Consider the following 17,817-nt stretch of genomic DNA (forward strand, 5'->3'; position numbering starts at 1 on the left):
GTGGCTTATTTAGGAAGGCAATGTCATATTACTCTTCGAACTTCCAGCATCCATTGTGTATAGTAGATAAAAATTGAAATCACCAGGTAGATAATTTTTAATCTTCACCTTTAAACATAACAGTGGATACAAATCCTTATCCATTCTAGCCCTGTTCCATCATCTCATCTTCCTGCATCTTCATTATTCTGGTGCTCTCTGAATTGGAGATTCTTTGACTATTATTCTCCTTTCTTCCTGCCTTTCTGCCTTCCTTATTTCTGAAAATACTCATTGTTTTAGCCTACAGCATTGAGCAAAGCTTCTTAATTTGGCTTTAATTTTTCTGATTTATTCTCTCAAAAAAATTCATTGAGCACTTACTTTGTGCTACATACAGGGGATAAAGATATGAAAGGCACAGGACTTGCCGTAAACGATAAACCAGGAGATAATATTCATAAAGTGTGATGGTGCTATTGTGGTCTCACAAGAGAAATAATGACCCCATAACACTTTGACTTCTTGAAATCTAAGAAAGATGTTATGTAATTAATAATTCTTTACTTAGGGAAATTATCTGATTCAAATCTGGGTTGTTTTTTTTTCCAAAAGCAGACAAGATATAAAACCTACCCAACTGTCCTAGGGAGGACAGAACATGAGGCAACTGGTGGTAAAGAAGACAGAAGTAAGTGTGTGAAATGAAGTTTTCACTAATAAATAACTGGAGACATTTCGAAGACAGTGTTAGAAATAGAGGGAAACACCCTAAGGGCTATGATGTAGAAAAGAGATGTTATGAAGGCTACAGAAATACAACTAACTAAGACTCTGTTTTTATAAAATTGTTCAAAGGTCAATCACAGAGGAAAAGACTGATAAGAGGAAGCAACAATTTCGATGCATTAGAGTCAACTTAGTGTCTCTCTAATCTAATCTAGATATGGGGAGCTGTTTTTTCCCCTTCTCCCAATCTCCCAACCCTAATGAGGAAATGATTATTTTGGTTTAGGTTTGGTGAAGAGAAAAGACTTGAAAGCAAGTTATGAGGTTGTAGGTATGGATGAGTTCCCCTGAGAGAGCCCCATGCATGCTTCCTAGGGGTGCAGGTGGCAAGATTCCCAAATGTGTTTGTGTGTGTGAAAGCAGGTGGGAACTGTGCCTCAACATGTCATAGATACAGGCGTAGGATGGTATGAAGACCTCAGGATAGAAAATAGCTTACTGTGTCCTGAGATAGCCTTCCAGAGATTTATGAGACCCCAGTGTGTTGTAGAAGCAGCAAAACCATCATGTAAACCCTAGAGTGGTGTGAAAGATACAGAGAAATCTGTACGTTATGAAGAATAGGAATAAAGGATAACCAGGGACAACTTTCATGGACCAATGACAGAGATCAGTTGGGTTGATGGACATATCAACGATGTCATCAATCAAATCCCACCACCTCTCTTTTTAAAGTTATGCAACATCTGTTCTCTGAGAAGCTATTTTATAATAATTATATTCAAGATGCACTTATTTCGTTTTGTGCAATCACACTGCATTCCCATCTCTTTTGCTCCTCTTTTCACTGCACTGGAACAATTGGGGAGGTGAAACGGGAAAGGAATAAAGTCCCCAAGGATGCCCTTGCACCTTTCATCATCTAGGGTCTCAGAACAGCAGAACACAGCAGATGCTGAAACATAAAAGTGCAATAATAAAACAATTGAATTCCTTGAGAAACAGTGATTTCAGCAAAGCAATTATGCACCGTATTGAAACACTGCATTGCTTACCTATCCCCACTCCCAACTCCACCTTCAACCTAGTTCACCTATATGAAATATAGGATTTGGTGAAAGCGGGATTGAAAATCAGCTGTGAAAGGAAGGCCCCAGCTCTGAGCACCATTTCCTCGGGCTGCATAACCACAAAGACATCTAAACCTGCTACAGCTTCTGATCAGCTTCCATCAGCCCCAGAATCTAGTTCCATGTCTAATTAGGGAGGAATAAATGGGTTCCCTTGGTTCCTTTCCTTTTGCAGTGTGTCTACTGCCTGCTAGATCCACCCACCTCCTTGATAATTTGTTTCTAAAATTTCAGATGAGTTTTCGTGGCTTTTCATTCCAGATTTAAACGGGCTGACATGCTAGGTGTAAACCAACAAGGTATAGCAGGGTAAACTTTAAGTACCTGGATTAAAAATTTTAAAAATATCTTAAAACAAGCAAAGGATATAGGTAGAGGAGCAGGGAGAGAATATGAAAGGGAGATGTGCTTGGAATCAGAATTAGAAAATCAAAGCATTCATCACAGGAGTAATTCCTTATTTACTGCTTGTTGCTTGTTCTCCGCTGTGTCTCCAGCACTTAGGACAGTCCTGGCAAATAGTGCACCATCACTAAATATACGCTGAGTGAATAAATTAACACATTGAGTGAACACTCCATCCCTGAAGGTGTGCAAGCTGGAGCAGACTGACCATCTGTCAAGAAATGATGTAGAAAGGTTTTGTGCCCTGGGTGGAGTCTAAACCTTTGTTTCTAGGAGTCCTTGTAAGATTTTATGACTCCAGTAATGTCAAATCATTTATTCTAGGTCATTTCTCTAACTAGAAAAATAATGCATAATTGACCAACGTGGAGTAGACTGGTTCTTGGTGTTATACTGAATTCTCGAACATTACTTTGAAATAGGTTAATACAGATGTTTCCCAAAGAGGAGCCTGCAGGTAAAACCTTTTCTTATTCTGGTAACAATAGGAAATAGGGTAGAGTGTGTGAAAGATATTGAAGGTCCAAGTAACCATCTCTTTATCACAAAACCACTTGGAAACGTTTGAAGAGTCATTTTCTCTGTGAGTTCAGGGTACAGGAGATCATCAAAGAAAACACTCACGTTTTTCCAGCATGGTACAACTCGCAAGCTTTGTGGAGTTGGTCAAAAGGCAGCTGATGGGTTATCAATGGATCCATATTAATTTTATTTTGTAGGTAATCAGTCACTAGCTGGGGAATACAGTCTGTGGTTTTATAATCTGCAAAACAGAAAGGTTGTTGTAATAAGATTTGAGAAATATCAAACCAACCAAAAGAAAAATAATCAAATAAGTCATGGAGATGGGTAGAGTATTCTGAAAATTCGTCATTGAAGTTGGAAGATAATTAATTCATTGTACATCAGAAGCTGTTGGCTGCTGTTGCTAAGTGTGGCTGCTACAGACAGTTCTGTTGCCTAGAACTCCTTTGGAAAAGAATTGGATCGATATTCACATGTTACTGAGATTAAAAATAGTCCTTTTAAATAAGCTAGCAGTCTCCAACCCACCTCCTGGGCTTACCATTATACAACCGTTTCTTCATCTCTCTATTCACACACATTGAGATGGCATGGGAACTTTCCATCAGAGCAATGGATGGAGATGGGAATGTTAATTTAGTAAAGCTATTGGTCAGTATTGTTCAGAAATAAGGACTCCACTGGGAAGACAAAAATCAGTGCCAAATACCAAGTTGGTGCATGTGATTATCCAGAAAGCATTGCTGTTAAAATAGCATGACAAACTTTGAATCCACCAGTGCAGAACTGAACTTAACTGAGTTTTTCCAAACACTGGGAAAACCCCAAAAATTATTTTGCAGGAGATAAAAATTTTATTTGAATGTTAAAAGACCTATTTAATTAAATTAACTAAAATTGATTTGCAAAATATACCAATTCATTGGAGGAGAAGTCTTTGGAAATGTCTACCATTATAGGTCTGTTTCCCCAAGGAGGGGAATTTTGAATTCCATGTTTCTACAAAGTTGAAAGGGATTTCATGAGAGCAACCAACTGGTTCCTTCTATTCACTGACCTACCTCCTAAACATACACCCTTCAGTGTCCGTCCAGGGACAACCTTCGGTGCATCAAGGCAAAGCTGTGAATTCGGTGGAGGTAGCCCAGTGATCCTACAGACACCATAGTTCAGGTGGCAGGAGTCCCAAGCAGCAATCTGATAATGATAATAATGACCATAAGCACATTCCCATACATAAATAACAACTACCAGCAGTGGTGGAAGGAATTGTGGGGTTCCTAGATTTCAAACCTCTTCCTGGGCAGATGCTACTTCAGGCTCAGCTTCAACACTGCCAGTGATGGAATCTCATGAGAGAACCAGTAGAGTTTAGTGGTAAAGAGCACAGACTCTGCTGCTGTGTGACCTTAGGCAAGTTACTTAACTTCCCTATGCCTGTTTCTTTATTTGTAAAAAGAAGAATAATACTACCTATTTCATAGAGTTGTTATAAGGCTTAAGTGATTTATCACACTTAAAACATTTAGAACATTATCTGGCACAGAGTAAGTACCATGTGTTTATTTGATAAAATTACCCACTGCCTCAAAGGCCACACATGCTATACTTTGCCTGAACTTCTCACTTGCTATGACTCTCTGTCCAAATCATTTCTATTCAAACAAAACAAATATATACATATGTGTGTGTGAAGCTTCATTTAAAAAAATTTTATTTTCTAAGGGTGTACAGTATACAGTATACATCAATCTATTTTACTTCCTTTTCTGGTTCTTAACCTTGCTCTCTCTCCCCTTTCCTCTGTTTTACCTTATTTTTCTCTTTTCTGTTACATAACTACCTCTACTTCCTTCATCCTTTGACCATGTACATTAGGTACACACTGAAATGTATTGAATGCCTACGTTCTCTCCTCTACCCTGTCTGACCGAAGAGTCTGGTGCCTATTTGATTCTCCCTGAACTTAACACACTGGTGCATAGGAGCTCATTTTTCAAATAAATGAATGGTTCTGATATAGAACACACATGAATAGCGTATGTGAATTAAATAATGTTCATACTTAAATATAATAACATGTATGTGAATAAAGAGCTAGGAATACAGGAAAGGAAATACTTGAATTGTAGCCTTTTGCATGTTTAAGCTTTGTATACTATAATGACATATCTTTAAGTATATATTGCTTTTATTTTATTTATTAATTTATTAATTTATTATTTTTTTAACATCTTTATTGGAGTATAATTGCTTTACAATGGTGTGTTAGTTTCTGCTTTATAACAAAGTGAATCAGTTATACATATACATATGTTTCCATATCTCTTCCCTCTTGCATCTCCCTCCCTCCCACCCTCCCTATCCCACCCCTCTAGGTGGTCACAAAGCACAGAGCTGATCTCCCTGTTCTATGCGGTTGCTTCCCACTAGCTATCTATTTTACGTTTGGTAGTGTATATATGTCCATGCCACTCTCTCACTTTGTCACAGCTTACCCTTCCCCCTCCCCATATCCTGAAGTCCATTCTCTAGTAGGTCTGTGTCTTTATTCCCGTCTTGCCCCTAGGTTCTTCATGACCTTTTTTTTTTTTCCCCTTAGATTCCATATATATGTGTTAGCATACTGTATTTGTTTTTCTCTTTCTGACTTACTTCACTCTGTGTGACAGACTCTAACTCCATCCACCTCACTACAAATAACTCCATTTCGTTTCTTTTTATGGCTGAGTAATATTCCATTGTATATATGTGCCACATCTTCTTTATCCATTCATCTGTCGATGGACACTTAGGTTGCTTCCATGTCCTGGCTATTGTAAATAGAGCTGCAATGAACATTTTGGTACATGACTTTTTGAATTATGGTTTTCGCAGGGTATATGCCCAGTAGTGGGATTGCTGGGTCGTATGGTAGTTCTATTTTTAGTTTTTTAAGGAACCTCCATACCGTTCTCCATAGTGGCTGTATCAATTCACATTCCCACCAACAGTGCAAGAGTGTTCCCTTTTCTCCACACCCTCTTTATTTATTGTTTGTAGATTTTTTGATGATGGCCATTCTGACATGGTGTGAGATGATATCTCATTGTAGTTTTGATTTACATTTCTCTAATGATTAATGATGTTGAGCATTCTTTCATGTGTTTGTTGGCAATCTGTATATCTTCTTTGGAGAAATGTCTATTTAGGTCTTCTGCCCATTTTTGGATTGGGTTGTTTGTTTTTTTGATATTGAGCTGCATGAGCTGCTTGTAACTTTTGGAGATTAATCCTTTGTCAGTTGCTTCATTTGCAAATATTTTCTCCCATTCTGAGAGTTGTCTTTTTGTCTTGTTTATAGTTTCCTTTGCTGTGCAAAAGGTTTTAAGTTTCATTAGGTCCCATTTGTTTATTTTTGTTTGTATTTCCATTTCTCTAGGAGCTGGGTCAAAAAGGATCTTGCTGTGATTTACGTTATACAGTGTTCTGCCTATGTTTTCCTCTAAGAGTTTGATAGTGTCCAGCCTTACACTTAGGTCTTTAATCCATTTTGAGTTTATTTTTGTGTATGGTGTTAGGGAGTGTTCTAATTTCATACTTTTACATGTACCTGTCCAGTTTTCCCAGCACCACTTATTGAAGAGGCTGTCTTTTCTCCACTGTATATGCTTGCCTCCTTTATCAAAGATAAGGTGACCATATGTGCGTGGGTTTATCTCTGGGCTTTCTATCCTGTTCCATTGATCTATGTTTCTGTTTTTGTGCCAGTACCATACTGTCTTGATTACTGTAGCTTTGTAGTATAGTCTGAAGTCCAGGAGCCTGATTCCTCCAGCTCCATTTTTCTTTCTCAAGATTGCTTTGGCTATTCGGGGTCTTTTGTGTTTCTATACAAATTGTGAAATTTTTTGTTCTAGTTCTGTGAAAAATGCCAGTGGTAGTTTGATAGGGATTGCATTGAATCTGTAGATTGCTTTGGGTAGTAGAGTCATTTTCACAATGTTGATTCTTCCAATCCAAGAACATGGTATATCTCTCCATCTATTTGTATCATCTTTAATTTCTTTCATCAGTGTCTTATAATTTTCTGCATACAGGTCTTTTGTCTCCTTAGGTAGGTTTATTCCTAGATATTTTATTCTTTTTCTTGCAGTGGTAAACGGGAGTGTTATCTTAATTTCACTTACAGATTTTTCATCATTAGTGTATAGGAATGCAAGAGATTTATTTCTGTGCATTAATTTTGTATCCTGCAACTTTACCAAATTCATTGATTAGCTCTAGTAGTTTTCTGGTAGCATCTTTAGGATTCTCTATGTATAGTATCATGTCATCTGCAAACAGTGACAGCTTTACTTCTTCTTTTCCGATTTGGATTCCTTTTATTTCTTTTTCTTCTCTGATTGCTGTGGCTAACACTTCCAAAACTGTGTTGAATAATAGTGGTGAGAGTGGGCAACCTTGTCTTGTTCCTGATCTTAGTGGAAATGGTTTCAGTTTTTCACCATTGACGATGATGTTGGATGTGGGTTTGTCATATATAGCCTTTATTATGTTGAGGAAAGTTCCCTCTATGCCTACTTTCTGCAGGGCTTTTATCATAAATGGGTGTTGAATTTTGCCGAAAGCTTTTTCTGCATCTATTGAGATGATCATATGGCTTCTCTCCTTCAATTTGTTAGTATGGTTTCTAACATTGATTGATTTGTGTATATTGAAGAATGCTTGCATTCCTGGGATAAACCCCACTTGATCATGGTGTATGATCCTTTTAATGTGCTGTTGGATTCTGTTTGCTATTATTTTGTTGAGGATTTTTGCATCTATGTTCATCAGTGATATTGGCCTGTAGTTTTCTTTCTTTGTGACATCTTTGTCTGGTTTTGGTATTAGGGTGATGGTGGCCTCGTAGAATGAGTTTGGGAGTGTTCCTCCCTCTGCAATATTTTGGAAGAGTTTGAGAAAGATAGGTGTTAGGTCTTCTCTAAATGTTTGTTAGATTTTGCCTGTGAAGCCATCTGGTCCTGGGCTTTTGTTTGTTGGAAGATTTTTAATCACAGTTTCAATTTCAGTGCTTGTGATTGGTCTGCTCATATTTTCTATTTCTTCCTGGTTCAGTCTCGGCAGGTTGTGCATTTCTAAGCATCTGTCCATTTCTTCCAGGTTGTCCATTTTATTGGCATAGAGTTGCTTGTAGTAATCTCTCATGATCGTTTGTATTTCTACAGTATCAGTTGTTACTTCTCCTTTTTCATTTCTAATTCTATTGATTTGAGTCTTCTCCCTTTTTTTCTTGATGAGTCTGGCTAATGGTTTATCAATTTTGTTTATCTTCTCAAAGAACCAGCTTTTAGTTTTATTGATCTTTGCCATTGATTCCTTCATTTCTTTTTCATTTATTTCTGATCTGATGTTTATGATTTCTTTCCTTCTGCTAACTTTGGGGTTTTTTTGTTCTTCTTTCTCTAATTGCTTTAGGTGCAAGGTTAGGTTGTTTATTTGAGATGTTTCCTGTTTCTTGAGGTAGGCTTGTATTGCTATAAACTTCCCTCTTAGAACTGCTTTTGCTGCATCCCATAGGTTTTGGGTCGTCGTGTCTCTGCTTTTATTTTTAAGATGAATGTTTTAGAGTGAATTTACATTCCATTTTTAGATTTGGGTTCCACAGGTGAGTTTTATGCTAAATGTGTACCCACCCATTAAGCATCTCCAGGCACACCTCGTTTTATTGTGCTTCACATTTTGCAGATACTGCGTTTTTTACAAACTGAAAGTTTGTGTGCATTGAGCAAGTCTATCAGTGCCATTTTTCCAACAGCATTTGCTTTCTTTGTGTCTGTGTCACATTTGGTAATTATTGCAGTATTTCAAACATTTTCATTATTATTGTATTTGTTATTGTGGTATGGGATCAGTGATCTTTGATGTTACTCTTGAAAAAAGATAATGACTCACTGAAGGCTCAGATGATTAGCATATGTTAGCAATAAAGTATTTTTAAATTAAGGTGTGTATATTGTTTCTTCTAGACTTAATTGTATTGCATACTAATAGACTACAGTATAGTATAAACATAACTTTTACATGCACTGGAAAACCAAAAAAATTAGTTGACTCGCTTTATTGCAATATTCACTGTACTGTGGTGGTCTGGAACTGAACCTGCAATATCTCTGAGGTCTGCCTATACTCACTGTGACCCAAGCCCACACACCATGGTATCTGAGAGTCCCATGGCCTTAAGAGCAAAGTTGACACCGATGCCTGTCATTTCCGTGACCACCTCCCGGATGGGCTTCTTGAGGTTTCGAGGGTTGAGACGATCAGTGACCCCTAATGCTCTTGCCTGGGGAAATTTCTCCTCATTGATATCAACCCCGATGATTCTAGAAGCACCAGAGGCTTTACAGCCCATGGCAACGGCTGAGCTGATTCATCCAAATCCAAAGACCATGCCGGTAGAACTGGGAGTGACCTACAAATTCACAAGGCATCTTGTGTTAGGAATCAAACCTGGACACATGTATAATTAAGAAAACAAAAACAACCATTGAGACTTTCGGAACTATATACACTAGTTGAAACATTTGGACCGTTTTGGTCTTGTTTTGATGTTTCCTAGGCAAATCACTATGACATACTAACACAGTGATTTTCCTCACCTTGGCTGAGTGAACAGCGGCCCCATAGCCTGTCACAGCTATGACACAAACTTTGTCCACGGGAGCAGCAGCATCAGTTTTTACCATGGAAATTTTCATGCACAACAGTATATTCAGTGAACGTGCTTGTGCGGAAAGAGTGATAGATCTTTTCTCCTTTGCAGGTAAATCTGCTAGTCCCGTCCAGCATTATTCCAGAAGAAGGTAGAACGCTGTCCTGTAGTGACATAGGCACCGGCACCAGCACAGACACACGGAGTTGTAAAGAGAGAAATGAGTACCTTTGCTCCAGGTCAGTGTTGGCGCAATATAAGCGATTTAATAAGAGAGTGGCAAAGTAAATAAAAGCCAGGCAAATCTACTAACTCTTGCTTCTCACAGAAGTTTCCCTTGGGGTGCAAGCAGGCACTGCATTCTCTACACTGTGGAATAATGAGTGTGAGGACTTTATCTCCCATATATACCAAAAAAAGATCATTAATTTAAAATGTTATTGGAACAGAAATACAATAATATCACCATATTATTATATTTTTAAAATTTCATATAAAGGTTCCATTGAATGGTTTGAAAACTTGCTGCGGACGGATTATGACAACCAGTATAACATAGCCCATGGCTGTTTTGAAGGAGAAACCATATAACCTGGTTTCAGAAATCCCATTATTCTTTTGGGCAAATGATGGAAATATGGGGCTATTCCTTGCTGGATAGGTAATTGTAGGTCTGCTTTTACTCTGGAAATAGACTAAAAAACCAGGAATGACCCTTAGAGATGTCATCTACTTTAACCCTTTTGTTTTTCATTTTGAAAGATTTAAATCCCACAGTGCTTGTACCTGCCTGAAGTGGCCCAGCTGGATAATAGCAGAGCCCTTTCCATTGAGTCTACCTGCCCCATGACGGCTCACTGACCCACAGCAGGCCTCTGACATGTGTTCTTTAGTGGGGCTAAGATCCAAGATATGCTAACTTCAAGAGAGTAAAAGGAATAGCTTTCCCTCTGCAGGGAGTGGCTGCTTCTGGGACACTTACTACAGAGGGTGGTTTTTAGGTTGCAGAGTTCTGGAGAGGATATTGATTATGTTTGGATCAAGTCATTAGCCCTCCTGGGCCCTAGAGTGACAGGCTGGGTAGGGTCTAAGAAGAAAATTAACACAGTCATCACAGACTTAAAAAGCCTCACAAAGCCTTGCCAGAGGTCTACAACCTTGTCCGTATATTGGTCCTTACAAATGTTTATAACACAGAAATAATCCCCTTTGGCCTCTTGCAGAGTTTAGATAGCTTTAAAAATCTCTTGTAAGTTTAGATAAGGAACATCTTACTTTCATTGGCCCTAAAAATCCCAAACGTACTGGATCTCAAATTCAGGAGAATCTCAAATTCTGCTCTCTTATCTTTTCCCTTCAAATACTCATCATTGTCCACAAAACTTCCACTGGAATTTGTTTAGTTAGAGAGGAATTAACTAACTACTATTTGCATTATCTTCTTGGAGATGTGGAGACTATGGAAAACAACATGGAGGTTCCTCAAAAAATTAAAAATAGAACTCCATATGATCCAGCAATTTCACTTCTGGGTATTTACCCAAAGAAAACAAAACAACTAAGTCAAAAAGATAGATGCACACCAATATTTATTGTAGTATTATTTATAATAGCCAACATTTGGAAGCAACCTAAGTGCCCATCAATAGACAAATGGATAAAGAAGATGTGGTATATGTGTGTGTGTGTGTGTATATATATATATATATATATATATATGTGTGTGTGTGTGTATACATGCATACACACATATGTATATGTGTATATATATATATACACATATATATACCTGCATACACATAACTGAATATTATTCAGCCATAAAAATATGAAACCTTGCCATGTGCAATAACATGGATAAATCTAGAGGGTATTATGCTAAGTGAAAAAAGGCAGACAGAGAAAGACAAATACCACATCATCTCACTTATATGTGGGATCTAAAACACAAAACAAACAAAACAAGATGAAAACAGACTCATAGATGCAGAGAACACTCAGGTGGTTGCCAGAGGGGAGGGTGTGAGGGGGCAAAATAGGTGATGGGGATTAAGAGGTACAAACCTCCAGTTATGAAATAAATAAGCCAAGGGGTTGTGATATACAACATAAGGAATATGGTCAATAATATTGTAATAACTTTGTTGGGGACAGATGGTTACTAGACTTATCATGGTGATCATTTCATAATGTATGCAAATATCAAATCACTCGGTAACACACCTGAAACTAGCATAATATTGTATATCAACTATATTTCAATAAAAAAAGAAATACTGAATTCTTTTGCAACTATGTCAGAATAAATTAACTTGCCAGATTATAGAAATTTCCCTTTCTGTTGACAATTTATTAGAAAAAGTTTTTATTGAGATATGTTTGATATACAAAATTGCATGTAAGTTTATATTAATTTGATACATTTATATTGCAATATGACTGCCATTATAGCATTAGCTAACCCTTCTATTGTGTCATATAATTATAATTTCTTTTAGTCTTGGGAACAATTAAGATCTAGTCACTTAGCAAGTGTAATGTTTATAATACAGTTTTATTGTCTATTTGGAAAAAAAAAAAAAAAAAAAAGAAGCAGTCCCTGCTCCTAAGAAGATTTTAATCTATTTAGAGGTACACTAGTCCTATCTCAACTCTCTTTCGGCCGTGAATGCATACTTGGCTCACCACTGCCCCTCTGGATTGCTAGCAATGACAGCAGAGTAACTGTGTGGCTCTTGGAATCACTGGATACATTTAATATCATGATATGTGATTACTTAAAAGAATTTAGAGTCAAACCAACTTATTCTCCTGTAAATATGTTAATGCATTTTATTTTATTTTATTTATGTATTTTTTTATTGAAGTACAGTTGATTTACTATGCTGTGCCAATCTCTGCTGTACAGCAAAGTGACTTAGTTATACACATAGAGACATTCTTTTAAAATATTTTCCATTATGGTTTATCACAGGATAATGAATATAGTTCCCTGTGCTATACAGTAGGACCTTGTTGTTTTGTTAATGCATTTTAATGGCAGGCTGTTGGTGTGAAGGTTTTTGTGGCCCATTTCCTGCCTGGTTTCACTGAGCTCATTCCTCCGCCAGTACTCTTCACAATCCCAGCTCCTTCATGGCCTGTTATTAAGGGAAAGTTCACTGGGAATAATCGTTTTAGAGCATGATCATCAGAACCACAGATCCCTGAAGATATCATCTGTATAGGAATTAAGTAACCAAGGATCAGTTGGTTTGGAATTTTTCTTTTTCTTTTATCTGAGACTGATTATTAACAATTTTTTTACATGAATGATCTCAGTTGATCCCTATAACAGCACCCAGAGAAACACAGGGCAGGTCTTATCACCCCCAATTTAGAGATGTGGAAAGGGAGATTCGAAGGCTTAGAATGACTTGCCCGAAGTCACATGGTGCATGTTCAGACCTGGAAATAAACTAGGTCTTTTGAAATCTACTTTGTACATCCTGTGTCATCAACTAGTTTTGAAATATGAGGGGCAATTGCATACAATGAAGGACTTTTTGACCACATATCAATAGCAGCACCATTGAGAAACCAAGAATTTTAGGCCCAATATTGTGGAATGTTTTCCCAATGCTCTGGGAAAATTGATTTTAAACTAGTATATTGAAAACATTCTTTAAGTTAATAATGTAAAATGAGTTTGAGTTAAACTAACTGTTGCAAAATTTAATTGACATTGAGAAGTTTTAAAACTTCTTAGTTAATGGCCTAAGTTTTCTTGTCTGTGGATAGACCTAATCCACTTATATTGATCATAGAAATAAACATTTCCTGTACCATAGCCACTATATTACTGCTCTGCCTGGAATTCAGCCAGGAAAGTATTTGCCCAAGCATACTGACTAGTTTTTCCAGTATCTGTAGTGGGAGAGGCAGCATTTATAGCTGGAACACTGGGAACAACTTTGGTGTATGATTGTGGCAAATGGGTGAAGCGATATTCTCATGAGAAAAATGCTGTGGTTTTCGTTTTCACAGTGCTAAAATGGCTTCAAGATGCTATCAAAGGCAAGGAGTGATATTTTAGGTATGCAGCAGGCTGGAATCTCCTTCTTAGTTTTATTCTACATACCAAATAAGAATGCACAACTCTTTCTGGGAAGCTGTCCATAGCATAAACCAGAGGTGGGATTGTCTGTCGTTATGGGCAGATCCAGTCCTCAACCTCAACTTTGATTTTATTTTGGGTTCAGGGTGATATCGCTCAGGTCCTTGCTGCTGCAACTTCCACCTTGGTGGGCTATTCTGGATTTATTATTTACGGTGTAACCTTTGTAGTAAGGAGAATACCAGTGTAAGAACGGGAACATTGGCTAATTAACTAGTAAACATTTCAGCAGATGACCCAGTATGCAATAAGCAATAATTAAGTGCTGTTTGGGTGAATGATTATTAGAAAAGTATAGCTTCTGAATAGCAGTCAGTTATACTAAACTCGTTTCTTCGTGTACATTCTTATTACTTTTCATTTTGTTCTTTACCATCTCTCATTGATGAAATAAAGTCTTTAACATAATGCCAGACATGAAGATAATAATTTATTTAGTGTTAGTTCCCATATTCTCCTGTTTTGTCTATCATTGCCCATCCATCTTTTTCTACTTTCCTCCTTCACTCCATCTCCTTTTCCTTCTGGTATCTTTCCAATTCCCTTCATTCCTTTTCTCTGTTACTCTTCTAACCATCCCCTTATACCTTCTACTTTGATTAGATACAGTGTGGACTAGAAGCATATAGTTTTCAGTCTTTGTTGTATTCATCGAATTAAGTGTTGAATTTCCTGGGCTTAAATTAGAAGGTAGGTGAATTTAATGTTTAAAAAGATTGTAAGCAATAATACTCTGAATCTTGGGTATTTAATGATTTTGTAAAATGTGAGGTATATTGATTCAGAGGTTGATTTGAGAGTGGCAAGGCTGCTAAGACAGGTCAGTGTTTTCCCATCCCTGGTCTAGGCTCTGTTCAGTAATTATTAACTCTTCCAAATCACTTTGAAGTCCATCATGGAGTCCTAGCTGCTCATTCCTAGAGACTGAAATTTACCACGTGGTGTACTTTTTCAGACAAATTCTGAGACAAATTCTGAAATTATAATTAGTGAGCACAGAAACAATAGAGATGAAAAGTTCGTCTTTTAGTTACTGAGTATTTGTTGATATCAACTTTTTATCCTAGAAGTATGGGGAAATGCATTCCTTGTCCCTTTTCCCTCAGAAATCTAAAGCACCTAACACTTAGAACACCTTCTAGGTCACACTGTAAAGCATTTAGGCCTATGATATTATATGACTTAAATAAAAATTTCAGTAATTAAAAAAATTATAGTGGGAGAGTGAACTACCAATAATTTACAATTATTAAGAATATCTCAAACACTCATTAACTCTACTTACTTATCTTAGTTTTTAAGATTCTTCTTTTACTAAGAAAAGTGGACAGACCAAAAATGCAAATTTTGTACCATATATATATATATGGAAATAAGATATATGTATAATATATATCTTATTTCATTTTATATATATAAAATGAAATAAGATTTCCTTGCCCTTGCCTTCAAAGGTAAAGGTTCAGAGACTTAAATTTACCTTAATATGAACTTCCCCAGCCTTTGGTGGCTCAACTTGCACATTCTCAATTGAAAGAGGAGAATTTGTTGTCCAGGCAATGGCTGCCCGTCATGTGATAGTCTCTTGACACAAGGACAATAAAATGACATCATTTAGCGATAACATTTAACTTCTGACCATACAAATGACACTTACTTGCTATAATTTGTAAAAATAAGAAAATCATAAAGAAACAGAAAAAAGATCATTGCAATTTCAGACATAAGCTGTTAAAATTTTAGCATATTTCCTTTCAGTCTCTTAAAGTAATTTTTATATAATAGAGATCATGTCATATAAGCAATTTTGCATTTTAGGGTTTTTTTTGCTAATGAAAGCCACCATATATTGAACATTTACTTGTTCTAAAACATTTTCTCATGACTTCAAAATACTTTATAATCATAATTTTAAATGGCTGTTTTATATTTCATCATTTGAATAGGTCCTAATTTGCTTAATCAGCAACTACCTAGACATATAATTATTTCTATTGTTTTGACTATTATAAAGTATATTGTAATGAACTTTGTTTATACTTTTTTTTTTTTTTTAAATGTTAAATGGAGCATTTAGGGGAAGAACATATGTTGTTACTATTCTTGCAAATTTTCAGAGGTTTCAAAGTAGGTTTTTTGTTTGTTTGTTTGTTTTTTAACTTTTGGGATTTATTTATTTATTTATGGCTGCTGTGTTGGGTCTTCGTTTCTGTGCGAGGGCTTTCTCCAGTTGCAGCAAGTGGGGGCCACTCTTCATCGCGGTGCGCGGGCCTCTCACTATCGCGGCCTCTTTTGTTGTGGGGCACAGGCTCCAGACGCGCGGGCTCAGTAATTGTGGCTCACGGGCCTAGTTGCTCCGCGGCATGTGGGATCTTCCCAGACCAGGGCTCGAACCCGTGTCCCCTGCATTGGCAGGCAGATTCTCAACCACTGCGCCACCAGGGAAGCCCTGTTTATACTTTTGACTTGCCTGGTTTCCTTAAGTAACGGATACATACATTATTAGGGTTAAATTGATTTCTAAATCTCCTTACAGAAAGTTTGAATTATTTGGCACAGTTCCTAGAACTCTAAAAGAATATCTATGTCATCATTTTTTCCACCCTCATTATCATTGACTGTAGTCATTAAAAACAATGTATCTGAGGAGCTTCAGGATGGTGGAAGAGTAAGACGTGGCGATCACCTTCCTCCCCACAAATACATCACAAATACACCTACATATGGAGCAACTCCTACAGATCACCTACTGAATGCTGGCAGAAGATCTCGGACCTCCCAAAAGGCAAGAAACTCCCCACGTACCTGGGTAGGGCAAAAGAAAAAAGGAAAAACAGAAACAAAAGAATAGGGATGGGCCCTGCGCCAGTGGGAGGGAGCCAAGAAGGAGGAAAGGTTTCTACACACTAGGAAGGCCCTTCACGGATGGAGACGGGGTAGTGGATGGGGGGGAAGCTTCGGAGCCACGGAGGAGAGCGCAGCAGCAGGGGTGCAGAGGGCAAAGTGGAGAGATTCCCGCACAGAGGATCGGTGCCGACCAGCACTCCCCAGTCCGAGAGGCTTGTCTACTCACCTGCCGGGGCGGGCAGGGGCTGGGAGCTGAGGCTTGGGCTTCGGAGGTCAGATCCCAGGGAGAGGACTGGGGTTGGTGGCGTGAACACAGCCTGAAGGGGGCTAGTGTGGCATGGCTAGCCGGGAGAGAGTCCGGGAAAAAGTCTGGAGCTGCCAAACAGGCAAGAGACCATTGTTTAGGGGTGCACTAGGAGAGGGGATTCAGAGCACAGCTTAAAGGAGCTCCAGAGATGGGCTCGAGCAGCGGCTATCAGTGCGGACCCCAGAGACGGGCATGAGACACTATGGCTGCTGCTGCCACCACCAAGAAGCCTGTGTGCAAGCACAGGTCACTCTCCACACCTCCCCTCCCTGGAGCCTGTGCAGCCCGCCACTGCCAGGGTCCCGTGATCCAGGGACAGCTCCCCTGGGAGAACACACAGTGCATCAGGCTGGTGCAATGTCACGCTGACGTCTGCCGCTGCAGGCTCACCCCGCATCCTTACCCCTCCCTCCCCCACGCCTGAGTGAGCCAGAGCCCCCGAATCAGCTGCTTCTTTAACCCCGTCCTGTCTGGGTGGGAACAGATGCTGTCAGGAGACCTACACACAGAGGCGGGTCCAAATCCAAAGCTGAACCCCAGGAGCTGTGGGAACAAAGAAAGGGAAATCCCTCCCAGCAGCCTCAGGAGCAGCGGATTAAATCTCCACAATCAACTTGATGTACCCTGCATCTGTGGAATACCTGAATGCACAATGAATCATCCCATATTGAGGAGGTGGACACTGTGAGCAACGATATATATATATTTTTCTTTTTTTGTGAATGTGTATGTGTATGCTTCTGTGTGTGATTTTGTCTGTATAGCTTTCCTTTTACCACTTGTCCTAGGGTTCTGTCTGTCCATTTTTTCGTTTATTGTTTTTAGTATAGTTTTTAGTGCTTGTTATCATTGGTGGATTTGTTTTTTGGTTTGGTTGCTCTCTTCTTTCTTTCTTTTTTTTTTTAATTATGTAAAAAAATTTTTTATTTTAATACCTTTTAATTTAATTTAATTTTATTTTATCTTCTTTCTTTCTTTTTTTTGTCCCTTTTATTCTGAGCTATGTGGATTACAGGTTCTTGCTGCTCCAGCAAGGCTTCAG

At 38.2% G+C, this 17,817-nt stretch overlaps 1 pseudogene; it reads right to left on the reverse strand.

Annotated features, from left to right (window-relative positions):
- Positions 1-1,638: 1,638 nt before the first annotated feature.
- On the reverse strand, positions 1,639-15,215 carry LOC137763986 (alcohol dehydrogenase 1-like; annotated as a pseudogene).
- Positions 15,216-17,817: the final 2,602 nt, after the last annotated feature.

This window comes from Eschrichtius robustus, chromosome 4 (assembly GCF_028021215.1).
Source record: "Eschrichtius robustus isolate mEscRob2 chromosome 4, mEscRob2.pri, whole genome shotgun sequence".
NCBI lineage: Eukaryota > Metazoa > Chordata > Mammalia > Artiodactyla > Eschrichtiidae > Eschrichtius > Eschrichtius robustus.